This window comes from Ailuropoda melanoleuca, chromosome 14, assembly GCF_002007445.2.
Source record: "Ailuropoda melanoleuca isolate Jingjing chromosome 14, ASM200744v2, whole genome shotgun sequence".
NCBI lineage: Eukaryota > Metazoa > Chordata > Mammalia > Carnivora > Ursidae > Ailuropoda > Ailuropoda melanoleuca.
Window position 1 is genome coordinate 31,255,173 of NC_048231.1, and position 24,398 is coordinate 31,279,570.

At 47.4% G+C, this 24,398-nt stretch overlaps 1 long non-coding RNA gene across 14 annotated transcripts in view; it reads right to left on the minus strand.

Annotated features, from left to right (window-relative positions):
• LOC105239569 overlaps positions 1 to 24,396 on the minus strand; it is a 42,547-nt gene extending 18,151 nt beyond the window's left edge. The window contains exons 1-6 of one of the 14 annotated variants that reach the window (XR_004620105.1): positions 23,246 to 24,396; positions 20,003 to 20,100; positions 15,317 to 15,521; positions 14,052 to 14,222; positions 13,097 to 13,166; positions 8,033 to 9,096 (exon numbers count right to left, since the gene is read on the minus strand). This is a non-coding gene — a long non-coding RNA (uncharacterized LOC105239569). The other 13 variants (XR_004620103.1, XR_002143627.2, XR_004620104.1 and 10 more) reach the window with 13 other exon arrangements.
• Between the last annotated feature and the right edge of the window lie 2 nt (positions 24,397 to 24,398).

The following is a 24,398-nucleotide window of genomic DNA, read 5'->3' on the forward strand; positions in this document are numbered from 1 at the left end:
TCCCGGTCCCAGTTTCAGAGGCCCTGGAGAAGGAGTCCATTGGTCAAGCTTGGGTCAGGTGCTTGGCCCTGGGCCAGTCAGCCGTGTGGGGGAGCCGGATGGCCTTGTACCAACACAGTAACCAGCCCTCAGACACTGTTGCCACAGGGTGTTAGGGAAGGAGAAGTAACCAGAGAAAAAGGAAGTGAGCTCTGAGCAACAAGTCCTTAGGTGTCCTGACCAGCAGAAAATGGGGGAAATTCCTCATATAATAGTTGATGCTCTTTCCTCTAGTCTTTTGAACTATCCACCTGGGTAGCCACTAATCCATTCATTCGTTCATGCTTTCAGCATTAATTTGACATTTATTTTTTATTCTCTTTTAAGATTTTACTTATTTGTTTGTCAGAGAGAGAGAGAGAGCACAAGCAGGGAGAGCAGGAGGCAGAGGGAGAAGCAGGCTCCTTCCTGAGTGAAGAGCCCGATGTGGGACTGGATCCTAGGACCCTGGGATCATGACCTGAGCCAAAGGCAGACGCAGAACCGAACGAGCCACCCAGGTGTCCCGACATGTATTTTCTTTTAAAGATTTTATTTATTTATTTGAGAGAGAGAGAGTGCGCACCAGAGGCAGAGGGAGAAAGCAGACTCCCGGGTGAGCAAGGAGCCCCATGTGGGACTTGATCCCAGAACCCCGGGATCATGACCTGAGCCGAAAGCAGACAGTCAACTGACTGAGTGAGCCATCCAGGCGCCCTAATTTGACACGTATTGAATAAATACTCTATATTGGACCTGACCTGAGGCTAAAAATAAAGGAAAAAAATGGATACAATTTAACCACTGCCAAAAAAAAAAAAAAAGTTTGCAATCTGGGAGTGAGACAAAGCACGCATGAGACGAAGTGGGAAAAGCTTGGTAAGCAGCAAGTACAAAGCGTGGGGTCCCCTGGGGACTGCGACGGGGAGCTGTGGCCGCCAGCCTCCAAGGTGGCTGAGCAGTCCTGCCTCCTGGTACCCACACCCCTGCGTCGTTCCCTCCCTCGCCGCACCAGGCTTGGTCTGCATGGCCAAGAGAATAAAGTAGAAGTGATGATGGGAAACATCTGAGATTAGGTTATGGAAGACCGTGCCCTCCAGCCCAGGTATCCTGTGTCTCGCTCCCTTGGCTCGCTCGCTCTGACGGAAGCCACCTGCCCCGTCAGGAGCCACCCTACATTAAAGGTCCATGCGGCCAAGAACGGAAGCCTTCTGCCAAGCGCCGTGTCGGTGAGCGTGGACGTGGATCCTTCAGGGAGACTGCAGCCCTGGCCAGGCGGCTTGACTGCAGCCTCAGGAGAGACCATGAGCCGGCACAACCCTGCTGAGCTCGTCCCGGATTCCTGACCCCCGCAAGCGAGGGGGGGTGGGGTGGAGATAATACACAGCTGTTGTCTTCGGTGCAAAGTTTCTGGGGACTTTGTGGCCATAGGCTGGCATAGAAGGTGATATTTGAGACACATCTTAAAGAATGAACTCACAAACAAAGAAAGGCAAATAAAGCAAGTCATTCTAACAATGCCACAGGCAAAGCTGTAGGCAAGAAAGCCCAGGACACGAATGGCAACAGTAGCTTGGAGTGGCTGAACTTGAGCTGACTGGGAGGGGACGCTATGCAGCCAGAAGGATGGGCCGGCAGGACAAGGGCAGGGGATGCCATCCTTGATGTGGTCAGCAGCTTCAAACCTTTCTAAGCACCAGGAGCCCCTCCAAATAAAATCTCATACAAGAAGCCAGCTATAAAAAGATAAAACGGAGCTCCTCTGGGTGGAGGTAGGTAGGGTGGGAGTGGGAGAAGAGGGTCCTGCTCCACTGCCCCCCTCCCTTTTGCTTCTATACATGTGGGCCAGCTCTGGAAAGAGTCACAGAACACCGGGTAGAGTGACAGCCTCCAGGCAGAGGGACCAGGGGTCCCACAGAGCGTGGCTGAATGGATGGGAAGGAGAATCATTTCTTACTATATGTTCTTTAGCATTTTTTGCATTTTCAATTGCGTTATGACTCCTTCAGAGAAGTAAAAAATATATATATATTAAAGATCAAGTAACAACAACGGCAGCAACATGACCTTAGGTGGAAGATGCGGGAAGGTTTTTAGGCAGGGCAGTGCCAGGGTCAGGATCACACTGCAGAAAGGTCCCTCTGGCTGCCCCATTAGGCGACTAGGCGTGGGAGAAGCCCAGTCAATCCAGAAACCACGCGAAAGGCCCTAGGTGTGTGAATTGGGGCCCAGACTAGAGCAGACGACAGCATGCGTTCCAGGGACGCGAGGTACGAACGGCCAAAGCCCTTAAACGCACCGCTGTTCGCGCAACACTTACTGAGCACGAGCATGCGCCGAGTGTGGAACGGCACGAGCATGCGCCGTGAGGCTCCATGCCGGGTCCACCGCTCAGGCTCTGTGACCTTGGGCAGGCCATCCGACCTCTCCAAGCCTCAGCGTTCTCATTTGTCAAACGGGATTATAATACTACTTCTGTCCTATTAAACATGCTTTGCCCTTTATTATAAAATGTTCAAACGTACAGAAAAGTAGAGAGAGTAGTCTAAGGAACACCCATATAGCATGACCCACCTTTAACAATGTTTCACTTTCTGCCATATTTGCTTCCTTTAGTTGTCATTGTTATGAATTATTTAAAGCGCAGACATCACTGAATTTCACCCCTAAGTGATTCATTATGCTAAAAAAATATTTTCCCCCTACAGTAAGCACAATATTATTTTCATAACTCACAGAAGTAAAAAAATAATTCCTTTTTGTCATCTAATCCCCAGTCCACATTCAGATTTGCCTAAAGATCTCCAAAATGTCTTTTACTATGACTTTTTTCAAACTAGGTTCCAGTCAAGGTCAATCCATTGTTTCTCAGAGGGTGTTTGCCATAAGGATGAACGAATCACCAATCATAAAGTGCTTGGCCAGTTCCCTGGTACGGCAAGTGTCGCGTGTGCGGTGACTCCTCTTCCTACGCTGTTGGGGATTGAATAGAACTAACGCCGCTAGGCCCAGGACTCATGGAGCTACAGATGCGTGGTATCACAGTGGGATGGATAGGCAGGCAAGAGAAGCAGGCCTGAGGCCCAGGACCTGGTGGCCTAGGAGAGAGCCACTGACCTGGGCCTCTGGGTCAGTCCTGACTGTTTTCTAGAAGGTGATTTGCTCAGGATAGTGTTTCCCCAGGGGAAGGGAGAGGGTCTACCTGGCAGCAAGCCTGTCATGAAGGAGGAACCTCCAGGCTGCTTCTACCTGGGGTCTCTGACTGCTGGGTAGGCTCACCACTCGGTGGACTCAGATGTGGAGGGTGTTTGGCCCGCTGGGAAGGCTGTGCATCCCAGAGCTATGACGCAAACGGGCCTTGATGGTGCTGTGGTGCCCTGGACATTAGGGTTGGAGAGTCGCTGAACTCTGCTCCAGGGACAGCCCATGGTTGAAATAAGACTGGCTGGCCCCAGCTCCGGTCTCCCACACCAACTTCCAGAGAATTGGTTCTCCAGAGTCAGGTCTCCCCTTCACCCCTCTGAGGGTCTGTCCTGGATGGGAGGAGGGGAAGATCATAAACTCCCTGCCATCTGGCAAAATTTTGCCTAATGGTGCCTTCCCTCCCCTGCTGTCCACCCCCGCAAATTGTGCGGGGAGTTATTGGGGTCTCTGGGAACGCTGGGACTTAGAATCTTTGGGGGGAAGGCCGGAAGTGAACAAGTAACTGCAAGGTGGTAAGTGTTTTGAAGAAATTGAACAGGATATTCTAGAAGGGGGTCAGGAAAGGCCATCTGAAGAGGTGGAGAATCCAGACATAGAACCGTAGAACCGTAGAAGGAAGAGCAGGACTCAGCCAGGCCAACGGGGTGCAGGTGCTCAAGACCCATGGGGAAAAGAGTATGTGGGAAGCCCTGAGGCCAGAAAGAACTCACTGTACCTGGGCCACTAGAACAAGGCCCGTATCCGGCAGCATTTAGAGCCAGCCAGGTCACTAAGCATTTATGGAGCACCATGTACATATGGGACGTGGCCTCCTATTGTTTGGACTACTCCGCCCCTTCCCCTTCTTTTCAGGCAATTGTGCCTCCTTCCTTCCTGCCCTTGCCAAGTGGTTACTTGTTCCCGCAATTGGACTACACCCCTCTGGCCACAGTTGATTGGACAAGAGGGGAGTACCTCACCGCGTCTGGGCTAATCAGAGTCTCAACCCCTGGAGTCTGGGGAGTGGGACGGAGTGAGTGATGAGGCTTGGGGCTCCCTGCCCAAGTTCCGGAGATGCTGGCAGCCAGGTTTTTAGGCGAGGGGTCCACGGAGCCCTGAAAGACCCTTCTGCACAGAGGAGGTGTGAATGAGGGAGAGGCAAGAGATGAGGAACAGTGAGAGACACTGATTCCTGTTCTTCCAAGACGTGCTGCACCCCTGCCCTGGGGCTCCTTCAAACAAAGCCCCCTTTTTGCTTAAATTTTATCCCGTGGGTTTCTACCTTTCTCAAGAAAACAAGCCCTGGCCAGTGCCTTGCCAGGTGCTAGGGCTTTATAGATGCATAAATATGGCAGGGTCTCTGCCCTGAAGGTCATAAAGCAGCAGGAGAGACGGACATACACACTAAACATTAACTACGGGCGATAAGTGCTATAATAAAAATTTATTCGAGGCAGGGAGGTTGTGCAGAGATAAATTAAGATAACAGATGTAAAAACATTTTGAAAAACAAAAACGTGTGTACGTCCCCTATAATCATACTTAGGGGATTCAACTATATTTCAACTTTTAGTTTAATCAAGAACACAGCCGGAGTATTGCTGATTAACAAGGCAGAGGCTGGTGTTATCTGGCAATGAGTAAGTTATCCAGGATCTCATGCTTTTACTTCCTCCTTTGTGTTTGGTTAGTGGATGGATAAATAACATTACAGTGTCCCAAAGAATTGGGAAGCATGGGTAGTTTCTGACCTTCCTGCTATGTCACAATTCTCTACTCTTTCTGTCCTGCCTATCTCAACCTCACCTTGCCTCCATGAAATTACCAGGTTGCTGACTCAGCTAAAATAAAACCTTATGAATGAATCACTGATGGAGAAGTTTTGCTCATAGATACGCCATTACTCTGTTAACCACGGGTGGTGACATTATGTCTGGAAGGAAGGTGTGACTTCTACGTAAATAATCTTTAAAATCGTCCTGACCAAGGACGCTTCGAATGTTCTAGTTTATGAAAGAGCAAGATATCGTCTTGAGAAATGCCTTCCCTCCACCCTCATCACGGACAGACACCCGTTTATTCCTACTGAATTTCCGATGGCGGAGATAACAGCACTCACGTAAGTTACTGGCACCGTGGCGTAGAGGAACAAAGCAGGCTTTGTTGACCTGGGTTCAAATCCCAGTTCCACAAATTGCCTGCTGTGGAGTCTGAACAAATTAATTAACCTCTCTGAGCCTCAGCTTTCTTGTCGATTGCAGGAAGGAAAGACACTGACAAGAGATCAGCTGTGGGTGGACAGGTGGATAACTGAACCAGGTAGAACTCTAAGGGTTACATGAGAGAAGGTGGATAAACATGACCCACCATGAAATGGAACTAAACACTCCTTGTTTAGAGGCACCTGGCTGGCTCAGTTGGAAGAGCATGTGACTCTTGATCTCACCATCGTGAGTTTGAGCCCCTCGCTGGTGTAGAGATTACTTAAGTAAATACATAAACTTTAAAAAAATGGCTTGTTTCTTCTGTATCCTGGAGTGAATTGGGTTTTCTGGGACAGACTGGGAGAGCAGGGCTTCCTTTCCAGAAGCGCTGATATACTTCTAGGAATCAGAATGTGATCCATCACATTTAATGACAATGATGGGCTTCTTTTCTTTCTTTCTTTCTTTTTTTTAATGGTTTTATTTATTTGAGAGAGAGAGAGACCACGGGCACCAGCATGAGGGGAAGGGTGGAGCAGAGGGGGAGGGAGGGTGAGGGACAAGCCCAAAGCAGGGCTCGATCCCAGGACCCTGAGATCAGGACCTGAGCCCCTGAAATCAGGACCTGAGCCAAAACTAAGAGTTGGACGCTTAGCTGACTGAGCCACCCAGGCGCCCGGAGGATGATGGGTTTCTAGAGACTTGTATCATTTGCAACTCAATAAGTCAAGAATAATTTTCCCATGAGACTAACCCTAAAGTTGGAGGCTTGATCCTCAGAGCCCAAATTCTACAACCATTGTACTGTGTTTCCACTGGACTTTAAACAAATTTTTGTCTTTATTTTTATTACTGAGGTATAATTGACATCACTGTTTGATTTTTTTTTTTAATTTTTTTAAGTAATATCTACACCCAACGTGGAGCTCAAACTCACAACCCCAAGATCAAGAGTCACAGACCGAACATGGACTCTCTGCCCCGGCTCTACTATTTTGCAAATCGCTCGCACAGAAACAAACAGGAAGAGCTATCACAGTGACTGTCCTTCATCATAGCCCTTCATCTCAGCTGACCTTTCCGTGAAAGCGATGACAATAAGGATGTGTTTTTCAGCCTCAGTATTTCCAAGACCACTTGAACTCGGAAGTCCCAGCACCCCTAAGCAACAATGCGCCCCGCTCAGGATAGGAATTGCGGCGTCTCTGCTAAAGTGGCACTACCCTGTGGCAATTTCATGAACAAGCCCCAGTCCCGCCATTTTGAAATTAACGGTTTCTTGACTACCTTTTTAATTGGGTGGGGTTTTGTATTTCAATCATGGGGCATAAGATGAGGCTTTATTCATATTTTTACATTATTTCAGATTTCATCATTCAAATTCACATACAATGTAATTGCACTATACTGGATTTCTTCAAATCTTCGAATTCCTGATTTTTGAGATCTTGAGAAGTCTGCAGCTTAAGTTTCCAGGAAGCACCACACTTCTCTTGCCATCTCTCTCTGTTTGAACTCTGGTGAGTTGTTGGCCTTCAGTGATACTGCATACTGACTCATCTGCCGTGGACATGACCTTACTCCGAATGGAAAAGCAGGTTTTAAAATTGTGGAAAGGCAATCATATACCTTACGTTTTTTACTCCCAGAAGGAGCCCCACTCTGGGCAGCATTGCACTAGGCTGCCTGGAAGAAGCCACCTCTTCCTCACATGTATAGGAGGTATCTTTTCTTGTTCTTGGAAACTCACCCCCACTTCCTTCCATCTATTGGGGTCTCCTTAAGCTGCTTCTGCAGGTCAGCCATGGACACCTCATGGTCCATGCATGTGGCCCCTGAGCAGTCTCTTTTCATCCTAACCTTCTCCTTTCATAACTCAGGGTGGTGCTTTTCAAATTGGGGTCTGTAGGTATATTCCTGGGGAGGAAGTCTATGAGTTCTACCAAAAGTTTTGAATGTTGTGTTTTCATTTTTGGGTCATCTGGATGACCACTCCAGAGCCAAGGGCCACCTCACAATTTTATTTATTTTATTTTTTTATTTTGTAAAGATTTTACTTATTTATTTGACAGAGAGAGAGAGAGCACGAGGAAGGGGGAAGGAGGAGGGGCAGAGAGAGAGGGAGAAGCAGGGATCCTGATTCCCGGGATCATGACCTGAGCCAAAGGCTCAGTCGGTTAAAGACTGAGTCACCGAGGCACCCCTCACCTCACAATTTTAAAACCTGCTTTTCCATTCGGAGTAAGGTCATGTCCACGGCAGATGAGTCAGTATGCAGTATCACTGAAGGCCAACAACTCACCAGAGTTCAAACAGAGAGAGATGGCAAGAGAGGTGTGTGGTTCTATAAAAGGATGGGTTTTGCAGCTCTAATGTCCTTCCCATCCAATGTACTAGCAGTAAGGTTTATAAATAAGCCATAAAGAAATTTATTTTCTGTATTATATTTTGTGTGTGTTTGGTTTGGTTTTGCTTTTAAGTAGGCTCTCTGCCCAATGCAGGGCTTGAACTCACAGCCCCAAGATCAAGAGTTGCATGCTCTACTGACTAAGCCAGCCAGGTACCCCTCTGTATTATATTTTGGGGTACACGATTAAATGGATTGGCTCATTAAAATAATGACTAGGTGGTTAAAATGGAGTTTATTGTTCAAAACCAAAAAAAGTCAACAGTGATCATGTCAGTGATTCAAATAATGGTCCATTACCCAAAACAAAACTCAAGTAGAAAATATATATTTCCCCATTAAACCACACAGAGGTGATTCCCAGTGATTCGATGCCAGTCAATCACCGTCCATCACTTTGAGTTAATGTTGTTCATTTAACATTTATGACTTTTTGTTTGCAGCTTTAAGTTTATTTTAGTTTAAAGCCGAGGCAACATATGAACTTTTTAAATATGGAAATGTCAGTTTTGTTGAAAATGTCTTCATTTTCATCCCTGCCTTGGAAGGAGTCAATACAATTTAAAAGAAGGGGGACTCCCCCTCACCGCCAAGCATATACCCCAGTGCAAATATTTCCAAATATTTCCCTCCTCTTTCCAGTGGTAGATGAAGAATGAATTCTTCCGGTCCTCTGAACAAGGGAAACCAGTTTTTCAATGGGTAATGATTTAGTGTCTAGTTGTATTGACCCATCAGCATGTACCAGGAAAGAAAAGAGAGCGGGACTTATGTGCATGGAGGTTAGGAGGGAAGGGCTGCATGTGGGGAGCTATCCAGAGCCCAGGGTATGTGCTGGAACATCCCCGCTTCTGCAGGAAAACTCTGGGTACAAATGCCTCTGTTGTCTGCACGCAGGACAGAGTGGGGTTCTCACCAGGGACCGCCCAGCAGGGACAACATCCAGCAATGCCACAGGATGGAGGTCCCTAACCTGGGATCGTGATTGGAGATGACCCAGTCACTAATCAGCCTCATCGGGAAAACACACCTGAAGCGGGGGGCACTGCCCAGCCACTGCCGGTATATTGTGAGGACACCACAGAGCAGACTCAGAGGGGCTGAAGGAATCCAGACACAGGGAGGAGCATCGGGCAGCTGCAAAGATGTCCCTTCCCCCTTTCTCCCTGCCTGTCTTTCTCTCGATGGGCTGAATCTGTCAGAAAGTCAGCTGGCCAAGGATTCTGGAGTATGGTTTTCAGAGTCCCAGCCAGTCCCTCAGAAGCTGATTCTGGCCAACTGAAGCTGCAAAGGAATTTACCAAAGACTGTTGGGTATCTCACAGAACTGGCTTGAGAAATGAGATTAGAAGTTGGCCCAGAACTGGCCCAGAAAGGACACCACTGCCATATGGTGTCTGATGTCGCTCCCCTAGTGTGATAGATTCTGTGATTTTCCAGAAGGGATTCCTTCTCTCCTCTTCCACCCCAAGCCTCCCTGTCCCACCGACCACAGGCTTGGCCACGTGACCTGCCCTGACCCACAGAATTTGGGGGAAATGACTGCATGCCCTTTCTGAGCAGTGTTCCTGCCCCACTCTCCTGCCATCTTGTGTGAGGAACGCATCCCCCAGGGAGCTGCTGCCCCTCCCGCCCCAGCTCTGCAAAGGCCTGAAGCACACTTGAACCCAGCCTGTTTGGAGTCCAGTCGAAACCAGCCAAGCAGCAGTCTAGAACATCCTGTCCACGGAACTATGAGTGACAAATATCTTTGCTGTTGGAATCCACTGAGATTTGGGGGTATTCTTTTTACCGTGGTAGAAGCTGACAAACACACACGACCATCTAGAAGAATCTATCCTCTCCTGCTTTTTTTTTCTCTCTTTTTTTTTTTTTATAAAAAAACTCTAGCTTCTGATAGATTCCTGTGCAGAGAGGTCCCACTAGCCAAGCCCAGGTCACACCTTGCACAGGACCTGACGGGGGGGACGAGGACAATACTTAAGAGTTTTCATTTTCGATAAAAGTAGGTGGGCTCTGTAACGTCTGCCTCTCTACCTGACTCAGGGTGGCCACACTGGGTTGAACAGTGTTTCCAAGAATTCATGTCCCCCCTGGAAACGCAGCATGTGACCTTATTGGGAATAGGACCTTTGCCATGTAATTGGTTAGGATAAGGTCCTACTGGATTCGGGTGAGCCCTAACCCACAGATGGGTGTTTCTATAAGAAGGGAAAACCGAGGGGCTCCTGGGTGGCTCAGTGGGTTGAAAGTCCGACTCCTGGTTTCGGCTCAGGTCCTGATCTCAGGGTCATGAATTGAGCTCCTAGCTGGGCTCTGAGCCCAGTGCAGAGTCTGCTTCAGATTCTCTCTCCCTTTGCCTCTGGTCCCACTTGTGCTCTCTCTCTCTAAATATATAAATGAAATCTTAAAAAAAAAAAAAAGGAAGAAGAGAAAACGGAGACACAGAGACACACAGGGAGCAGGCCACGTGGTGACGGAGGCAGAGATTGGAGCGCTACATTGATTAGCCCAGGAACACCAAGGAGCTGGAACATCTTGCCAACACCAGCAGCTGGAAGAGAGGCAGGAAACTGATCCTTCCCTGGAGACTCCTGAGAGGGCATGGGCCTGCTGACACCCTGATCTCGCACGTTGAGCCCCTAGAATTGTGGGAGAAAGCATTTCTGTTGTTTTAAGCCTCCAGTCTGTGATACTTTGTTACAGCGGCTCCTGGAAGCTATCTAAGAAGGCGGTAAGGGAGCCCCCTCTCCAACCAAAAAAAAGCTAAATTTCCTTTTCCCGTACACGTCTTGGTCATACCCTGAAACAGTCATTCAAGGGGAGGATCCTTGGATGTTTCTTCCTTGGAAGCGGTTTGTAGGGGAAAGTGAGGAGGCGCCGCAGGGATGCTGTCCCGAGGGCACCGGAGCCCTGCAGAAGGAATGTGGTATTTTGCGTCTCTGCCTTCTCTTGGATTGCATTTGCTCCAAAAATAACTTTGCCTGGATAGGGCTACTCAAGATGCTGGGGTGAAAAACAGATGCCTCTTCAAAAAGTCTGAATGTCAGAGTAGAAGGGCTGTGTGGGGACGGAAATGGCTGGGGCTGGAGTTGGAAATCTGAGCGAGACCAAGCTGATCATGTTAGACCTGCCGGTCGCCCCACACGTCTTCCTATAGAAGAACAGTGCTCTCTACTAGATTCTCTCAAAGCCATTTCGGAACAGTGGAGGGAATAGAAATATGTTTCTTATGTGTTTTCTCAAAATTGGAGATTCAACAAGGCAATGGCATGAGAAAAAGGGAGGGACCACTTTAGCTAAGAGACTCCAGAGACACCACGGGTCGTGTGTTGTCCTTGTTGGGATCTGATTCCCATAGATCAACTGTGAGAAGATTTTTTTTTTTAAGGTTTTATTTATTTATTTATTTGCGAGAGAGTGGGGGGAAGAGCAGAGGGGGAGGGAAAAGGAGGGGGAAGGAATCTCAGGCAGACTCTGTGTTGAGCGTGGAGCCCCACATGGGGCTCAATTTCACGACCCTGAGATCATGACCTGAGCTGAAACCAAGAGTCGGATCCTTTTTTTTTTTTTTTTTTAAAGATTTTATTTATTTATTTGACAGAGATAGAGATAGCTAGCGAGAGAGGGAACACAAGCAGGGGGAGTGGGAGAGGAAGAAGCAGGCTCATAGCAGAGGAGCCTGATGTGGGGCTCGAACCCATAACGTGGGATCACGCCCTGAGCCGAAGGCAGACGCTTAACCGCTGTGCCACCCAGGCGCCCCAAGAGTCAGATCCTTAACCGACTGAGCCACCCAGGTGCCCCTGTGAGAAGATATTTTTGAGATAATCAGGGAAATTTGAAAATGAACTGGATATTAGATGATCAAGTCATTACTTACAACTTTATCAGATGTGATATTGACATTATAAGAAAATAGCTGTTTTTTTAAATTTTTTAAAGATTTTATTTATTTACTTGAGAGAGAGAAAGCACAGAGGGAGAGGGAGAAGCAGACCCCTGCTGAGCAAGGAGCCGGATGCGGGGCTCCATCCCAGGACCTTGGGATCAGGACCTGAGCCGAAGGCAGACACTTAACCGACTGAGCCACCCAGGTGCCCTAGAAAATAGTTGTTTTAAAAGAGGTATGAAGTATGTAGAGACAAAAATGCCATAATGTTTGGGATATGCTTAAAAAGCATGAAAATGGTAGACTTGAATTTTGACCATCGAATTTAGGTAAGAGGTGTGATTACTAGCGTTCCATCATCTTGCCCTTCGTATGAGTCTATTTTGAAAACAAGCAAATAAATATTTTAACAAATGGAAGAAGTAATAAAGCTATCTGTAAAACTACTTAAAACCAGTGGAGAGACATTTGGCTAAACACTGTATATTAAACACACATGTTTGTATCTGTTTCCACTTGAAACCCATCCAAAATGACAGTCAAGGACTAAAACAAGTGTCAGCCCACCAGAACGAGGAGGAGGGGGGTCCACCCACTGCTAAGAAGTGTGCTGCAGTCCACTCAGGCAGCGGAGCAACATACCACAGACTGGGTGCGTATAAACAGCAGACCTTTGTTTCTCACGGTCTGGAGGCTGGAAGTCTGAGGTCAGAGTACCAGCATGGTTGGGTGAGGGCTTTCTTCTGCAGCGCAGACTTCTCACTGTGTCCTCGCATGGCCAAAGGGGTAGGGGAGCTCTCTGGGGCCTCTCTTACAAGGGCACTCATCCCATGCATGAAGCTCTTCCTTCGAGACCTAAATCACCTCCCCAAATCCCACCTCCTAACACCATCCCCTTTGGGGCTTAGGATACCAACATTCAGACCACAGCAAGATGTCAACACATTTTTGGACCATGGACAAGTTCAGGCGTACCCCATTTCATTGCCCTTACACTTCGTTGTAGTTTGAAGATACTGTTTTTTTGCCCCCCCCCTTTTTTTAAACAAATTGAAGGTTTGTGGCAACCCTGTGTCAAGCACGCTTACTGGTGCCGTTTTTCCAACAGCACTGGCTCACTTCAGGTCTCCGTCACATTTTGGTAATTCTCACAGTATTTCAAACTTTTTTTTTTTTTTTTTTTTTTGGCGATTGTGATCAGTGAATACGACTTGCTGAAAACTCAGATGGTGGCTAGCATTTTTTAGCGATGAAGTATTTTTAAGTTAAAGCGTGTACTTTTTTTAGGCATCGTGCTGTTGCACACTGCGTAGACTACGGTATCGTGTAAACGGAACTTCCATGGGCTGGGAAACCAAAAATTTCAGTTGGCTTGCTTTATTGCGATACTCACTTCGTTGCAATGGTCTGGACCCGAACGTGCGATGTCTGACTATGCCTCCGTTGAAGCAGTAGGTACTGATCTGAGAGAGCGGAGGAAGTTACACCATAAGGCCTCACAGAGGGAGGCCAACCGAAAGCAAATCTTCACCCCGCATGCACCTTCCAAATGGTATTAAAGGCCGTAGGCACAGAAGCATGTAAGGTCAGGACAGAGGACTGGGAACAGAGGGCCATACTAGTTGAATAATGGCCCCCGGAGAGGTCAACTCTTCACCCCTGCACCTGTGAATGTTACCCATGAAAGGATCTCTGCAGATGTGATGAACTTAAGGATCTTGTGGTGGGGAGACGATCCTGGCTTATCCAGGTGGGCCCTAAATGCTACGACAAGTGTCCTTACCAAAGGAAGGGGAGGGGATTGGACACAGACACGGAGGAGGTGGCCATGTGTAGAGGGGGGCAGAGAGAGATTTAAAGATGGTGGCCTTATCAGTCGTTAAGCGTCTGCCTTCAGCTCAGGGCGTGATCCCAGGGTCCTGGGATCAAGTCCCGCATCAGGCGCCCAGCTCCGCTGGGAAGCCTGCTTCTTCCTCTCCCACTCCCCCTGAGTGTGTTCCCTCTCTCGCTGGCTATCTCTCTCTCTCTCTGTCAAATAAATTTTAAAAATTAAAAAAATAAAGATAGTGGCCTTAAAGATTGGACCGATGTGACCACAAGACAAGACACAACTCGAGGAGGCAAGGAGTGGATTCTTCCCACTTTGATTTTGGACCCCTGTAACTGCCTATGGACTTTCCAGCCTCCAGATTTGTGGGAGAATACATTTCTGTTGTTAAGTCACCAAGTTTGTGATAATTTGCTATCGGGGCACAAGAAGGTACTCAGAGCTTGCCAGATATAAGGAATAAGTCAGATGGAAGGAGCTATAAGACACCCGGGGCCCCACTCTGCCCTGTGCTGCTCACCTTGGCAGGAGATGGGGGGGTGATTCTCTGGACGAGTTAAATTTGCACCACAGATGCTTCTGACTCAGGGACACCAGACACAGTGTGGGGCGCAGGTGAGGCTCCGACTGAAAACCAGGAGAGTGACAAGGGTCTTCATTCCAAACAGGGAGGCCCAGGGCCTCTGCGTCCCTGGGAAGTAAGTAGAGAAAGGATTGTTCCCCTCAGGCAGGAGGTAAAGGATGGCTCCCTGGAGAAACTGAACAGCCTGAGAGAGGAGACCTCCAGCTACTGACGTTTGGCCTCCAACCAAAAAGCTGACCTGCCGTCCCACCAGCAGCCCCAGCCATGAACATAGCACTTACAGTCGGCTGTGGGGTGCCCTGCTCTACGATGAGACTTGACAGCCGAAGAGCATCCCGTGCTTGAGGACCCACCACACCATGTTCTCAGGCCTACTTGAAAAAAATCTTTCAACATGAAAGAGGGAAGAAACTAGAGAGAGGAAATTTGGGTGCAGGGCTAGGCAGAGATGGGACATAAAGGTCATGTGATGCAGGCCCCCCGTGGGCTGCCACCCAGTGAGGGCTCAGGACAGCCAGGCCAGATGCCTCACCCAAGGGATGGAACTATTTGGAGGAAGCAATAACAGAAAACGAAAAAATAAAGTAAAATTCGAAGAGCGGCAACAACAAAACTGGACTAAATATCCCAGGAGCGGTAATACAGGACAATCAGCCACTGAGACAGAATGCATTTTCCAATCCTGTATCTATCCCATTGCATCTGCACTTGGCACAGCCGGCCTGAGCGGGGATCGCTGCTCTTTTACTAAATCTGGGCCGGGGAGGGGCTGTGGGCCTGCCCGACAGGTAACCGGTGACTAGGGGGCAAATGATGCTCTGTGACTTCTGCGGCTAAGACATAAGAAGGATACAGGTTCCGCCTGACTCTTGGGGTGCTTGCCCTGGGAACTCAGCCACAGCTGTGGTGAGGAAGCCCAGGCACCAGGGAAAATCCTGCGTTCTTGCAGACAGTGTCCCCCAGCCGCGCCGTCAGCAGCCAGACAAATGAAAGCCGAGACTTCAGACGATGGTTGCCTGTCTTAGGGGCTTCTAGTCAAGCCTCAGATATCATGCAATGGGGACCAGCCCTCCCCACCAAGCCCTGTCTGAATTCCTGACCCAAAGAAACCAGGAGAGACAAATGATTAAACGAATAGACACGAAATAATCACGCAGTACGAATGAGATGGAGGAAAGTAATGCTGTGAGTTGGAAACTCACCACAAAGCCTGAAAGAGGGAGCTGAGGCCACGGACTTCATGTTCCAGCTTTGATCCCGTCTCATGCTCACCTCATGCCAATGGGACTTGCTGGTTCGTTTGAGTCTAGGCCATCTGTCAATTGGCACCCTAAACTGGGGTGGAGCCGTGGGGGAGAGAATCCACAATGAACCCTGAGCTAGCGCTGGAAGAAGACAGCATGGGCCCTGGAGAGAAGAGCAAGTGTCTAATTCAGACATTCTGGGGAATGTGCACATTTCTTAAAACTGGTTTTTTTTTTAAGTTATTATTTTAAGTAATCTCTCCAACCATCATGAGGCTCGGACTCACAACCCCAAGATCAAGAGTCAGGTGCTCTTCCGACTGAGCCAGCCAGGTGCCCCAAATGTGCACGTTTCTTTATTTGTGCTGGTCTCAGTTAAACTCAAATGGGGATCGGTCTCTTAGAGACAAAACCTGTCTTCCGAGTGTCCCAAGCGAGGCCATTCTCCTGGAGTAAGATGAAGCCCCTCCAGCTGGCTGGGACTGGCCTCTCTGGTCCCTGTGGAGAAGCTGCCTCGCCCCTGCTTTGCCTAATGCATTAGAAATTACTAATAAAAAAATAATAAGAGAATAGTGTTTGCCTTTTGGAATGTCTCTCAGGATTTTTTTAAAGACTCTGTAACCATTGCACCAATAGGAAGTAGTTGCTACAGAAAAACAGGAACTTTTTTTTTTTTAAGTATAAAATTGCCCATATTTCCGCCACCCAGAGATAACTACTGTTTTGTATTTGTATATAAAAAACCATCCCTCTATTAGGCTGAACCAGAGGAAATTACCAAAATTCAACCAATTTTGGCTTACAAAAACTGCCATTACACAGGGTTCCATCCAACACAATTTTGTTTTAACGGCTACAAAGTGGAGAGCCCTTTGGGCATGACATAATTTCCTCAACCTGCCACCCCCTATTGGGCCCTTCTGTAGTTTCTACTTTTTCACAATGATAAAAAAATATTACGATGGAAAATTTAGCCCATTCTTTGTGGATATCCTTTCTTAGTTTCTTAGGAGACCTTGCTAGAAATTGGATATGTTAGATAAAAGGAACACACATTCTAAAAGCTTTTGTTGCATCTTAAAGGCATAGTCTCTGAGAAGCCAGAAGCTGGTTGGTACAAGGGAAATCTCCCCACTCCCGAGAGGATGGGAGTGGCAGGGGCCCTGTGGGTTATTGCTTCTGCTAAAAGGCCACTCAAAAGGGAGGGAGGCAGGATCAGAAGGGAATTGGAAACTGAGAAGCAGCTGGGCATTTACTGCTTGGAGCAGAGAGAGTTTGTGGAGGCAATTATGCCTGTACTCCAAAAAGGCTGAACACGTGCTGGTTATAAAACCGGAGAGGGCCCGTGGCAGCCTGTAGAATGGACAGAGAAGAATCCTGTGTTTATTACTGTGATACGTGACAAAGTTAAGTTAGGGACAAGGAACGTAATGGAGGATTTTTTTTTTCTTTTAGCCTGGATCTCATAGAGGAATTTTACCGTTTAAAGGTAAAATATAAAGTAGAATAGCTGAAGTATTGGGCGCTTGGGGTGCTCCGTGGGTTGAGTGTCTGCCTTCAGCTCAGGTCCTAATCTTGGGACCCTGGGATCAGCCGGCCTCAGGCTCCCTGCTGGGTGGGAAGTCCCTTCTCCCTCTCCCTCTGGCCCTGCCTCGCCCTGCCCCCACCCTGTTACCCTCACCCCTGCTTCCCCCACCCCGGCTCATAGAGAAGCCAGAAGCAGGCTCAGGTTTGGGTTCAAGTTTGGACCCTGCCACTAACTAGCTGTACGTGTGCGTGTGTGCTTTAATTTTAAACATTTTTAAAAATGTATTTATTTATTTATTTGAGGGGGGGCGGAGGGAGAGCATGAGTGGGGGGCGGAGCAGAGAGAGAGGGAGAGAGAGAAAAGCAGACTCCTGGGACACGGAGCTCAATCCCAGGACCCTGAGATCATGACCTAAGCCGAAGTCAGACATTTAACCGACTGAGCCACCTAGGCGCCCCTAGCTGTCTGTTCTCGAGCAAGTCACTTACCTCTGAGCCCTGCTTGTCTGCGATATTTTATCATTTCAGACCTCAGCTTTCTGACTCCCAACCCATCTCTCAGGATGATGACTAAGAGCCTTACAACCCTACTTTATACTAAATTATTTAATATATTGGTCCAGTTTACATGGTAACCAATGTGTACATAAGGAAATTAATATCTCTAAAAGCAGAGCTAGGCTTGCTAGTAGCAGAGGCAGGAAGTGTATGGGAAACCCTCCACAGCTAAAGAGTACTTTTTATGTCATTCTCTTTAAAATAAGAGACTTTCAGAAGTTGAATTCTAAAGCCATCTAGTTTCCAATTTTATGAAATGTTCTGGCTGGAAGTGAAATGGAATCATTAAGGATGCTCTCAGTTACACAGATACATCAGTGCATTCGCCTAGGCCAGGATTCTCAGGCTAATTAGAAGATTCTAGAAGTGTCATGGCCTAGAGGGGAAGTCACTTCCTAGACTGGGTACTTAAATATTTTTCCACATAAAGGCTTCAGAAATTTTCCACTCTTTGAGGGGGGCAAGTGTGACACCACTTATGTAAGAAATAATCCCTTTCTGTTTGGCCTGTCCACAGGCTTTTCTGAGTGCTTACTGCCACCTGGTGGTGCTTAGATGAATAACCATTAATAGGAAGGGCGGGCACTCCAGTTATTCACTCCCTAGTGACTTATTTCACTGGTTGGGGTGCCAGGTCATTTATTTGCTTCTGCGTGTATGTATGTATGTAATTATCTGTGTATGTATTCCAATGAACATTTTATTTATTTGTTTGTTTATTTTTAAGTTTATTTAAGTAATCTCTACACCCAACGTGGGACTCAAACTCATGACCTAGAGATCAAGAGTCCAAGAGTCACGGGGTGCCTGCGTAGCAGAGTCGTTAAGCGTCTGCCTTCGGCTCAGGGCATGATCCCGGCGTTCTGGGATTGAGCCCCACATCAGGCTCCTCCGCTATGAGCCTGCTTCTTCCTCTCCCACTCCCCCTGCTTGTGTTCCCTCTCTCCCTGGCTGTCTCTCTGTCAAATAAATAAATAAATCTTTAAAAAAAAAAAAAAGAGTCCAAGAGTCACATACTCTTCCAACTCAGCCAGCGAGGCGCCCCTCGAGGAACACTTTATTTTAGAATAGTTTAGACTTACAGAAAAGTTACAAAGATAGTACAGAGAGTTCCTACATAGTCATCTAGTTCCCCCTTATTGTTAAAATCTTATATTAGCAGGGTACATTTATCACCTCCAAGAAACCAACATTGACACTACTATTAACTAAACTCCAGACTATTTTTGGATTTTACTTTTCCACTAAACAGATAAAGTCCTTTATCTGTTTCAGAAGCCCTTTCTGGATACCACATTCCATTTAGCTACCATGATTCCTTAGTCTCCTCTGGTCTGTGACAACTTCTCAGTCTTTCCTTATTTTTCATGATCTTGACAGCTTTGAGGAGTGTTGGTCAGGTATTTTGTAGAATGTCCTTCAATTTGGGTTTATCTGGTATTTTTTTTTAAGATTATTTATTTGACAGAGAGGGTGAGAGAGCACAAGCAGGGACAGCAGCAGGGGGAGAGGGAGCCTGACACGGGGTTCGATCCCAGAACCCTGAGATCATGACCCAAGCTGAAGGCAGACGCTTAACTGACTGAGCCACCCAGGCACCCTTATCTGGTATTTTTCTCATTAGACCGGGCTATGCATTCTCTGACATTAACCTTGATGTTAACTACCCAAGTTAGTACTTGTCAGGTTTCTCCACCAAAAAGTTACTATTTCTCCCTTTCATTACTTCATTCCTAAATTCAGCCCACACTTACGGGGGAGAAGGGAGTAAACTCCATCTCCTGAAAGGGAAGCATCCACATAAATGATTTAAAATTCTTGCATAAGGAAAACCTGACTCTTCCCCCATATTTATTTATTCGCTCATGTGTTTATATGGGCATGAACTCGTGGATATTTATTTTATACCTTGGGATATAACCCAACGCTATGCTATTTGTTTTGTTCAAATTGCAGCTTTCACCAGCGGGAGCTCTTTCAGACAGGTTCCTGTTTTCCCTTTGACATTTCACCTCCTTTTGTTTTTTGAGCACTTCCTTTGTATATTTTTCATTTAAAAAACACTTTTAGGAGCATCTGGCTGGCTCAGTCAGCAGAGCATGCAACTCTTGATTTCGGGGTTGTGAGTTCAAGCCTCACACTGGGCGTAGAGCTTACTTTAAAAAAAAAGAAAGAAGGGGCGCCTGGGTGGCACAGCGGTTAAGCGTCTGCCTTCGGCTCAGGGCGTGATCCCAGCGTTATGGGTTCGAGCCCCACATCAGGCTCCTCTGCTATGAGCCTGCTGCTTCTTCTCCCACTCCCCCTGCTTGTGTTCCCTCTCTCACTGGCTGTCTCTATCTCTGTCAAATAAACAAATAAAATATTTTAAAAAAAAGAAAACACTTTTAAGAAGCAGAAGAAAACAAAATTATCTTTAAATCCCATCATCCCGGCACAACTAGTTAGCATTTTCATGTTTTGTTGTTCATGTTTTTGAAACATAGCTTTTAAAGAACATATTTTTACCACTTCACGATTTCATAAACATAACTGCTGTTTTTGACAATTAGTAGTGCTTACCAGATGCGTAAGTCAGATCACCTTAAGAAAAGCTCTCTGGAGTCAGACTAAGTGCCCTTCTCCTGGCACTGAATCTTTCTGATCCTGAAGCTTCTCATCTGTAAAACAGGAAAATGGTGGCGTGTCTTACAGGTTTCTGCGAGAATTGAACCAGGCAGCATAGACAAGGAGTCTGGAAATAGTTGGCCCCAGTATAAATCCTGACCCTGCCACATCTTAGCTGGGAAAATCTGGGCAAGTTACTTAACTTCTCTGTGCCTCAGTTTCATCCATAAAATGGAAAAAACAAAAGGCCTTACTTACCTCTCAGTATTGTTTGACTAAATGTTCAGTGGTGCCCATGGCAAGTGTTCGATGTCAGTTGTTATTATGAACTCTGGATAGACCTCCATGCAGGCATTACCACCTAAATTTAACTATACAGGCTACACCCTCCAGCTCAGTGCTTCACACGCAGGAGAGGTGCACTGTGTATTAACACCTATGTGTGCACACCCAGTGTCTGTTTATCAGCAAAATGCAGGTAAACCGCTTCCTAATACTGAGGCAGCAAAGTACCTTACACATACCAACGAGATCAGAGTTACACCTTTGAATGGATCTATGCTGTCTAGTATTTAGCTTCTTTTTCCTCACCTTATGGAGGTATAATTGGCAAGTAAAAATTACATATATTTTAGGTGTATAATGGCTTGATCCGTATTTAGCTTCCCATACTGGGAGGACTTCATAAAGAATGAAACCATGACATCTAGTCTTAACAGAAACACTTTACTATGCCTCTGAATCTAAACCAATGATGTACGTCTTAAATTTGGTCCTTTGGGGTATTTTTATCAATGAGGAAGACTTTATCCTACTTTTCAGCAAATTTCAAACTTTCTTCATGCTGACTTTTTTTTAGGGACCAAGTCACTAACCCACGCCCATCCTCCTGGCTGCCCCTAGGTCTTACAGGTTCTCATACTCCCCACTTCCCATAATGTCTAGTTGGCAGTTATGATTCAGAATCACGTACTCTACACCAATGCATACAAGACATACATGAAATGTGGTTAACATCCGCTGTGTTTCCCTTGTGAGCCTGTGGGGTGCTCATACCCTTACAATTGCTTCTCTTTCTTGGCAGTGCAAAGAATAGGGGCCTTGCAGTAGGGCAGAGGGCAGAATTCTGGACCCGCCACTTACTAGTTGTCTTGCCTTGGGCAAGTTTTTTTTTTTTTTAAGATTTTATTTATTTGTTAGAGAAAGCATGTGCACAAGCAGGGGGAACTGAAGGCAGACGGAGAAGCAGGGTCCCTGCTGAGCAAGGAGCCCGATGTGGGACTTGATCCCAGGACCCTAGAATCATGACCCTAGCCGAAGGCAGACGTTTAACCGTCTAAGCCGCCCAAGAGCCCCTTGGGCAAGTATTTTTTTAACCTTTCTGTGCCCATTTCTACAAGTGAGAAACTGGGTTTTCCTATATTGCAGGATTTTTTTTCAAGATTTTATTTGACACACACACAGAGAGCACAAGCAGTGGGAGCTGCAGGCAGAGGGAGAGGGAGAAGCAGGCTCCCCGCTGAGCAAGAAGCCCCACATGGGGCTTGATCCCAGGACTCTAGGATCATGACCTGAGCTGAAGGCAAGATGCTTGACCAACAGAGACACCCAGAAGCCTCTATACTGCAGGATTTTTAAGAGGATTCAATGAGAAAGTACATGGGGAAACTTTAATTTAGTCCAGTCTGTCATGGAGAAGCATACAACCTTTATTTCTCCCCTTTCCCTTTCCAAATTCGACACACTGATGCATTTGGACCTACTCTTTGCACTAATTTGTGTTCGATCTTATTTTGTTCCCTCAAACGTCAGTCAAAGGTCCCTCTGGCAAATCTCACTCAGAAAACTACTCCCTAGGGGCTTCTGGATGGCTCAGTCAGTTGAGCATCCGACTCTTGGTTTTGGCTCAGGACATGATCTCGGGGGTTGTGGGATTGAGCCCTGCATCGGGCTCTGAGAGGAAACTGCTTGAGATTCTCTACTCTCCCTCTCCCCCTGCTCATGCTTGCTCTTTCTCTCTCCCAAATAAATAAATTAATTTAAAAAAAAGAAAGAAAGAAAAAGAAAACTACTCTCTACCCCCTGGGCACTGAGAGGAAAATATCCAAGGGACTAAGATTGTGTAACCTCAGTGTTTTTCAGATTTATGCTTTTGGAACCCTTTGTTCAAATGAAATCTCTCTTGGAATCTTGATATAAATAAAACAGATTTTAAAAAGGTCATTGTATTAGCATTCCTTTATTTTGTAAGTTCACATAGACCATTTTATAACACCTATTAAAAGGACATTCAGAACCGGATGTTCTGATGACACATATCAGAAACCCAGGGTTAGAGGTGATAGTTGCAAACTTATCAACCTCAGCATTTGAGTCTGCCTCGTTTTGACTGCACAGAATCAGTAAAATTGTGATTCAGACAGAAAATAATTTAGTATCTTAACCACTGTTCGTATCTTCATAATAAATGTAGGGCAATACACACCTAAAAACTATCCATGATACAGCATCACATTGACATGCTACCCTTGCACCTGTTACCACATAAGCTGACATCTCTCAGAGCACCATACAGATGTGGTGATAGACCCTCTGCACAATTTTGTATGATAAATTCACAGGAGTAAATCTAAATACATAAATACTAGTGCAGAACTACATCCTTCCTAGTCTAGGACACATCTGGGAGATATTAAATAGGCAGAGAAATGACAAAGGATTTGGACAGAAAACTGTACAGAAAGAGCTCCTTGGCAGCACAAGGAAGGGACTGATCAATGTCTATCACGAGTACACTGACTGTGCTCCTACGTTCACGCTCTGCTGGCTGCCGGCTCTCCCTTCCTGGTTGCCTAAGACTCAGGAGAACTGCCCTTCTAATCCTGCCTGGAGAAGACCCTCCTCTTGCTCAGCGGCCTCCTCAGCCTTTCTCAGCGCCAGTAGCTGTAGTAAGCCAGGGCCTGGGCCGTCCTGTGGCAGAGCAAGCTCCCTGCGAAGGGTTGTGTGGACGGCTCCAGCCAAGATCTGGTCTAGGCAGGCCTGATTCACAACATCTTTCTCAACTGATCCTCTCTCTACCAGTTTCTGTAATAAAGGCTCCAACCTTAGCACGTAAGTGGACAATTTCCCTTCATCCTTATGATACGTGGTCAGATACTTGATCTGCAATTCCCTAGGATTATCAATAACCCCAAATACCTGCTCAAGAGCCCGCAGGCATTCAGCGACTGTAACGAAAGGATTGTGTATCTTGAGGACATGAATAACATCAAATGTTGCGCCTCTAAGGCTCTCTAGCAATCGCCTTCTTTCTCTGCATCTGACACCGGCCATGTCTTCATCATCTGAGTAGGGTGCAACAGCTAACTTTCAAATTCTTCTTCTCCTGGTTCTGGAGGGTCACTGCCTGAGAACTCGTTCAGCTTTTTGTATTTCAGGTACTGCAGGGCAGGCTGAAGAGCCTCCTCTAATGCCTGTGCCAACATAGGGGCCTGGATTTCGGGGATCATGTCCTGGCCTAGGTCAAAAGGGTCATTTCCATATCCAAGAGCTCTGGTCAACTCCCCCAACGTTGTGCCCTCTCCCTCTAAGAATTCACTTAATCTGCTTAAAAGTTCATTATCCAGGTCTGGGGGCTTAACGATCACTCTCCAGGCACCCCCTTTTGCGGGTATCTCCTTACGGGCCACAGCATGAGTAGTCTCCTCAGTCAATCCTACTAGGGTTACATTCCTGTTCTCGTCCCGCCGGAACATCCTCCCGAGCAGTCTGTACTCGCTCAAGGGCGCCAAACCAGCCCGCAGAGCCTCCTCGATTTCTGCCATGAGGCAGGTCGGGGGTATGCCGGCAACCAACAGTGCGTTCCGAGGGTTCACATCCATCCCCGTGCACCAGTCTTCCAAGAGCCTCAGCGTCACGGTGCCCCAAACAACAGATTTAAATTCTAATCGGGCCGGGGGCACTGATGCCGCCGCAACGCACGCGTTTCTCCGCGCCCCCCCCCCGGGTGAGTGCCGTCAACGTCCCGACCGGAGGCTGTGAGGACAAAGCAGTAGGGTGAGAGGCAGATGTCAGTGACCCCGGCCCCGAGAGGCTCCGCGGCCCCGCACCGGCGGGAGACCTCCCGGCCGACCCCACTGCGACAAGCGGCCGTCTCACCCTCTCCCCGGCCCGCGCGCCCCTCGCCGCTATCCGGTCGTCGGCGTCCGCGTCCCTCGCCGGCGCAACGGGAGGCCGGCCTCTCACGCACTCGGCGCCACCAAGGGAGGGCGGCCCGCGCCGTCGCCGCGCTCAGGTCCGCGGCGAGGCACTGGGAGCCGGGCCGAGGATCGCCGAAGATGCCCGGACAGCC